A 7,694-nucleotide genomic window follows, 5' to 3' on the forward strand; every position below is an offset into this window, starting at 1 on the left:
ACTTGAGCTTATAGAGGTCTAGTTCAGGTAACTGTAGCTGCTGTGAACTGACGTGTGCCACAGCTGCGTCATGTCCAGAGGGCAGCATTTCACAGCACGTCCGCTCTTATTTCAGCCCACCCTTCTAAGACGTTCCTTGAGACTTAGGGGTGGAGGGATTTAACAGAGCCATCCTGGGCTAAGCACTCAGTGGCATGCTCTCAGCACTTTAGTCTGCCTCATTTTGTGTGCATTTTAAGATTAATTTATAGCTATATGTATGTGGGGGAGGTATCAGCATGCAAGTGTAGGTAACCTTCGAGGCTGTTGGGTCCCCTGGAGGTGGAGTTACAAGCACTGGGAGCTACAAAAGCAAAGTGGTTGCTAGTAAATGATACCCAGGTTCCCTGTAAGAACAGCACTTCTCTAAACCCTTGAGTCATGTTTGTCAGTCCCAAGTGCTATTTTTTTTTTTAAAGATTTATTTATTTATTATATATTGAGTACACTGTAGCTGTCTTCAGATACACCAGAAGAGGGCATCGGATCCCTTTACAGATGGTTGTGAGCCACCATGTGGTTGCTGGGAATTGAACTCATGACCTCTTGAAGAGCAGTCGGGTGCTCTTAACCGCTGAGCCATCTCTCCAGCCCTATTTTTTTTTTTTATAAGAGCATCAATATCCTTCCAGGAAGAAAATGGAATTTAGAAAAATGGTATAGTGTAAGAACATACCCTCCCATCATAGAATGAAGATGGCCTCTAGGCAATGTTATCAACACTATTAAGATAATGAATGCACAATCTTTATTCCTTACTTGACCTTTACTGATGTGTATGGAAATGGTTTTCTGTCAAGATGCATGTTCTACAGGTGCCTAGTACTTTTTCATTAAGTGGATATGCTAAACCAAGAGATTTTTTTTTAATTTTGTAATTATATTTATGTATAGAAAACAGTGTACATTTAGCCCAGTTTAGTGGCGAGTTCTTTAGCCTTTGCCTTTTCCAGCTTGGCAATGCGAACCACAGACTTAGGACCCAGGACGTTGCCTCCCCAGTGACTGTGGATCTCGTCATATCTGTCATTATAATTGGTCCTAACAGCTTCCACCAGCTTAGCCAGAGCACCTTGTCTTCCGAGTTAACCTGTGTGAAGGCAACCATGGTGCACGTCTTCCTGTGGACCAGGAGCCCCAGCCTGGCCTTTCCCTTGATGATGCAGTAGGGCACCCCCATCTTTAGACAAAGGGCAGGCAGGAAAACCACCAGCTCAGTGGGGTCTACATCATGGGCAATCACCACCATCTGAGCCTTCTTGTTCTCCACCAAGGTGGTGACTGTATTGACCCCTGCTCGGAGGACAGGTGGTCTCTTAGCTGGGACGTCCCCTTTTCCAGCAGCTTTCTTCTCAGCGCGGGCCAGCAGCCTCTGCTTCTCCTGCTTTGTCTCTGGCCGGTGCTTGTGGGCGAGCTTAAGCAGCTGAGTCGCTGTTTACCTGTCCAGGGCCTGGGGGAACTGGTTGATGGCAGAAGGTACTGTGAGCCGCTGCAGCCTGATGTAGTGGGGCCATTTGACGAAGCGTTAGATCTCTTTTGAGCTGCATGTCCTGCCCAATGCCAAAGTTCTTAGGCCTCTTCTCAAACAAAGGATTTACCACCTTTTTGGCTTCCTGTTTCTTGACCATGGCAGGGGCCGGGGCCACCTTCCTCCCCTTGGCCTTCTTTCCTTTGGGCATCTTGTTCGGCTGTAGGAGAGGGAGCAAGAGATTGGGTTTTAAGTGTTAGAAATGTGTGTGTGTGTGTGTGTGTGTGTGTGTGTGTGTGTGTGTGTGTGTGTGTGTGCGTGTGCGTGTGTGTGTTTATAATATATTATTAGCAATATGTACTATATTATATAGCAAAATATTATGTAATTAGTAAATATAGCATTATAATATTTTATACAGCAGAATGCATATTAGCGGCATATACAGACATTATTTGTTGAAGGCTGTTATGCCAGAAACTGTGCATTGTCGGGTAGATCTCCTCTGTGATGAACACAACCAAATCCTGCATTCAGGTTGCTTGTGGTCTACTGTGAAATAAATCAAATGCTTTGGATCTACCCACAGCAACTGGCAGAGCCTGCAGGAACAGGCCACACTCAGAGCAAACATCTTATTATTAGCCACAGTGAGTCTGGAGACTGATAACACCAAAGCCATTCCTTGGGGAAGGAATCATTTGTGTGCACAGTCAGCGAGCTTTTTGAGAGTTCTGTGCCGCTCAGCCAGCCGGTTTGCCTTTCTCTCCCAACTACACTCTTAGCTCTGTCTCTTATAAAGTGAGCCCTCAGAGACGGCTGCAGACAGTTCCTGCCTTGCTGATTCTGTCCACACAAGCATCTAAAACAGCGGTTCTCAACCTTCCTAATGCTGCAACCCTGTAATACAGTTCCTCATGTTGTCCAACCATAAAATTATTTCCACTGCTACTTCATAACTACAACTGTGCTACTGTTATGAATCATAATGTAAATATTTGATAAGCTGCATATCTGATTTGTGACCCCTGTGAAAGGGTGGTTGATGCCAAAGGGGTCACAACTCACAGGGCCAGCTGTTCTCTTCAGGATCACTGGGCTCACATGAAGTCTGTGTGTACAAAGTCCCACTCTATCCTGGCGCAGAGAGAACAGGGGACTGAGCACCCCGCTTTACCCAGCATGCAATCACTCTGGTGCCACTGACTGCACACAGAATGGAGCAGTCCGAGCCGTGAGTGCCTGGAGTCTAGACCAGTGTTCAGGGCAGAGGGACTCTAGAGTCCTGGAGACAAAAGGAACTCTAGATATAGAGAGAATTTCTAGCCATTATAAATCCCAGCAAGATCACTGAATCTTACTTGTAGCTCAAAACTTACATGTATCATGCTGTGTTCAACTGTGTCCTCCCTTCCTGAGAACTGATAGCATCTGCCAAGCTTCCACAGTTTGGCATTTCCTTCTCTTTAAAGAAGTTCATTTGTATATTTATTTGTGTGCGTGCGTGCATGCGTGCATGCGTGCGTGCGTGTGTGTGTGTGTGTGTGTGTGTGTGTGTGTGTGTGTGTGTATTCATGTTCATGCCTTGAGGCATTGTGTGGAGGTCAGAGACTATGTATGAATTGGTTCCCTTCCTGCACCGAGTCCCGGGGATTAAATTCAGGTCATCAAGTTCAGCCGCAAAGAACTTTACCAGCTCAGCCATCTCATCAGTCTGACTGAACTACCTCATTCTAGTGGGTGCAAAAATGGCACCTTACTGTAATCGATTCTCATTCCTTTGGTGACCCAGAAGTATCCTTATGTATTTGTGTGTTTTTATGGTATCAGGATTGAACCTGGGACATTGCACATGTGCAAAAAACTCTCTAACACAGAACCAACCCTTCCATTGTGTAAAAAATTTAAACTTTAGAAAGTTAATTTATATTACTTATTGTTATGGGGGAGCACACACAAGATGCCCTTGTAAAGGTCAGAGGACAACTTTGTGGGGTCCTCGTTCTCCTCATTTTATGTGAGGTCCAGGGATTAAACTTAAAGGCATCGGTGTTCTGTAATGAGACTTTTAGCCTCTGAGCCTCTCACCAGCCCAGCATTTTCAAGTTTGAGATGTTCACTAAGTTCCTTTGGTGATGCTGAACTCACTTTGTAGTCCAAAATGGGTTGTGAACTTGGGATCTTCCCACCTAAGCCTGCTGCATGCGTAGCTAGGACCTGCCCCATGGGGCCTGGTTGTTGAGAATGCTTTCGTGTACTTCTGGCTATCTTCTTTTAAACATTTTAGTGAGGTTTAAAAACAATATGTAGTGTATGTGCTTGTGAGTATGCCATGTGCCTGTAGGGACTGGAAAAGGCCAGGATGGTTTCGGGAGTTGGAGTTACAGCCTGTCGTGAGTGCTGGGTGCTGGGAACTGAACTCAGGTCCTCTGCAGGAGAGGCAAATACTCAAAGGCCATCTCTTTGGGCCATCTTCTTTAGAAGAATTTTATTTCTGCCTTTTGCCCAATTTTTAATTTGGTTGTTGGGTTGCAGGAGTTTTTCTTTATTCTGACAACAGACGTTTTTAAGCAGCATGTTAAAAATTAACAGTTGTTTACAAATTTTCCATTATAGCAAATGCTGAATGCATCATAGATGTTCTTGACTATTTCTGGTACTCTAAAAGACCCTTGCTTTAGTTTTTAAGCTTTATATTTATTTGTTTTATGTATATGGGTATCTTACCTGCATGTATAGCGCTGCTGAGAATGACCATAGAAACCAGCATCAGTTCCCTGGGAGTGGGGTTACAGACTGTTGCCAACCACCATGTGGGTGCTAGGAATTGAACCGGAGTCCTCTGGAAGAACAGCTAGAGACCGTAACCACTGACCTGTGCCTCTAGTTCATGGTTTTTTGTCTCGCATTTAACAAATGGGCTGGAATAAGATGTTCCAGAACTGTTGGGTCAAATTTGGGGTCACCAAAAGAACCTACTGTATCCTGGCTACCCACAAGGCATTTGTTAGTTAGGGTTTCATCACTATGAAGGGACAACATGACCAAGGCAACTTTTATAAAAAAAAAAAAAAAAAAAAAACAACCAACATTTAATTGGGGCTGGCTTCCAGTTTCAGAGGTTCAATCCATTATCATCATGGCGGGAAGTCTGGTAGCACATAGGTAGACAGAGTGCTGGACGAGCTGAGAGTTCTACATAGCGATCTACAGTTATCAGAATGGGAGTATTCCACACTGGGTGGCCACGCCTACCTCAACAGGCCACATCTCCTAGTTGTGCCAATCCCCATGGGTCAAGCATTCAAACGCTGAGTCTGTGGGTGTTAAACCTATTCAATCCACCACAGCATTGTTACTTGAGGAGCTCTGAGTCCTTATCCTCCAACGCTGACCCACCCAAAGAAAGCAAGCCATCCCAGAGCTGGTAAGCAATAGATCTTCTTCTGCTGCTGAAGGCTTCACTTTTCTAATGTCCTGCCCTTCCTGATGGGGTGACAAAGAGATGTCAAACCAGAGGACTTGCACTTCATGCTTCTGATGCATTCAATGTGTCATCCCTGTACGTCATGTCTCATCCAAGGAACCATGAAGCAGTGGGTTGCCTGTGGTTTTTGCTACCCCACCTAAGCTCCAGAACAAACCGTGTTACCAGCTCCCACTCAGAGAATATAGAATCCGTGGATGAACACACACAACACACAACAGAAACACACAGTTGCTCAACTTGCCTTTTGGCACAATTGCTGGGTGGTACTTACCTCCTGCCTGAAGAAGTGGGTCCTTATCAATACTCTGAGCTCAGCACCTCCCTCCCTGCCCTCAGCTTTGGTTCCTCAGTTACACCTTGTCCCAGCTAAACATCCCCAACCGCCTGCCTGTAGGAGTGGCTACTCCATCCGAGATCTCACGTGGCTGGTCACTCCTGATCTCTCTCTCTCTCTCTCTCTCTCTCTCTCTCTCTCTCTCTCTCTCTCTCTCTCTCGTCTGTCTCTTACCTGCAGAGAACCAGAAGTCCTGCCTATTCTTTCCACCCAACAATTGGCCCATGGCTTCTTTACTGACAGATCAAGAACCTATAGGGAACAGGACCTTAGCATCAGAACCACTCCTATAGCAGTGCACATGTTTTTGTTTTTGTTTTAGCTCATAAATTAATGCAGTCTATCAGATGGTACCCATAAGTGAGACGTGAGGAGATAAATATTGTCCAGTTTTCCATTAAAAACTAGATTGTGGAAATGGGACTGCTATGCCGTGTTTACCAACTAGAGAGTGAATAGACACGTGAGTCTGGAGGTCAGCTAGGGGTTGGGTGAATTCTATAGGAGGATGAGCGTGCTTCAGGATCAACTAGAACTTTCCAAGTAGTACAAAGTATATTTCTGCAGCTCCTGGTTCTGGCTCTAGGCCAGTAACACGATCTCTTGAATTTGCGGCCAAGTGGCCTGGACTCCTGGCATGAGCATGTGACAGATGGGCATCTGTTTGTCCTGAATCCTATACTTGCCTAAAGACCCACTAACCTCAAGAGTCTCCTTCCGCTTCTTTACACACAGGGTCTTCACTCCCTAACTCTAAAAGTCGAAGTGAGAGGAAGGCATCTTTGGGGGGGGGTCTTGAAATTCTCATATAAAGTCTTTTAAACATTGAAACTCTGTTCATTTCTAGAAAATAACACATTCACCATTTCAATTTTCAGCCCATCATGGAAGTTTTTTTTTCCCCCTGGGAAAAGAGCTACTTTCAAGCCACTCCTGTGTATAAATAAATTATTTTCTTAAACATTCACAGGACTCATGAGAAAGTATACAAGGAGAGCTGATGGTGTCCCATGCCTACAATCTTGGTACTGAGGAGGTTGGGATAGGAGGGTCATCACTGCGGGGCCAGTCCATGCTAATAGGAGCATAAGGCTGGCCTTAAATTATGTATAGTAAGACCTATGCACATACATGATTGGTATAGCCTTGTCAACAGTTTTCCTTTTTTTTTTTTCTTTTTTTTTTTTTTTTTTTTTTTTTTTTTTTTTTTTGGAGCTGGGACCGAACCTAGGGTCTTGCACTTGCTAGGCAAGCGCTCTACCACTGAGCTAAATCCCCAACCCCGTCAACAGTTTAACATACTTCATTATGACCTGTTTTTTTTCTTGGTTCTTTTTTTTTCTGGAGCTGGGGACCGAACCCAGGGCCTTGCGCTTCCTAGGCAAGCGCTCTACCACTGAGCTAAATCCCCAACCCTGATTATGACCTGTTTTTACAGAGCTGTCCAAATGATGATGAAGGGAGGAATTGTTTCGCCAAGAGATAAGGCTGCATCATCTCAGAGGGAGGAAGTTCACAGGACTATGGTAACTTTTGCTATAGAGATCGTGTCCAGCCAGGATTCCTCAGCGGGCTTTCTCTCATATCATACTGGCCTGTATAGTCCTTTTCTTCTGGGTGTGCTGTGGTTGGGTCCCAGCTCCATAAGGATCTGCAGAAAGCTTTGGAATTTTTTCTGGAGAAAGTAGAGAGTAGAAATTCACTTCCCTGAGCTTGGATAAAACCAAAGGGGTAATTTGATTTCTTCCCTCCAAGAATTGGTTGAAAAATGCCCTCTTGCCCCCAAAAAGGTCAGCCTTCAACCTTCTGCTTTGGGAGGCAAACAGCACCTTCAAGTTACAGGCTTTCTGATGACAGACTGCTGGAATCCAGAGATGCCACTGAGCCTTATCTTTACCCAGCCTTTGAATCAAGAGTTGTCAGCTATTGCAGCAGCCACTTTCTTATCCCAAGATAGGAAGCCGCTCCTTCAGCCTCTGACTCCCTGTTCACAGTCTAGATGTTTGAGAATGTGAAAGGCAACCGTATTATGATGTGTCGATTAGGGCTTTGCCTCTTTGGTCTCTACTTCCCAGAGGGACATAGTCGTTGAAATTGTGTCCTCCTGTGGCAGGAAGGGATGAGGGCCGGTGGGTAGATGTTGTCTCCGATTGTTCATATTCCGAGGCCTCTCCTTTCCTCTCGAAGCTTCCTTCACCTGTCCATGTCTGAAAGATCTGCTTTGAACTTCATAAATGGGTTAAGAGGAGGAAGCGCTGAAAGGGTGCAGTTATTCCTGGGATAATTTATTCTCTCGATGCTGAAGATCTGGGGCATTACTCATGCTGACTGGATGGCTGCACTTGAGTTTCTACTCTGATTCT

At 45.1% G+C, this 7,694-nt stretch overlaps 1 long non-coding RNA gene across 1 annotated transcript; it reads right to left on the reverse strand.

The window, feature by feature from the left end:
- Nucleotides 1-1,557: 1,557 nt before the first annotated feature.
- Nucleotides 1,558-7,279, reverse strand: LOC116914637. Its single transcript, XR_004389757.1, has 3 exons — nt 6,758-7,279; nt 6,634-6,644; nt 1,558-1,727 (listed from the first exon to the last, which is right to left on the reverse strand). It is a non-coding gene; the product is annotated as an uncharacterized LOC116914637 (long non-coding RNA).
- Between the last annotated feature and the right edge of the window lie 415 nt (nt 7,280-7,694).

This window comes from Rattus rattus, chromosome 13 (genome assembly GCF_011064425.1).
Source record: "Rattus rattus isolate New Zealand chromosome 13, Rrattus_CSIRO_v1, whole genome shotgun sequence".
Classification (NCBI taxonomy): Eukaryota; Metazoa; Chordata; class Mammalia; order Rodentia; family Muridae; genus Rattus; species Rattus rattus.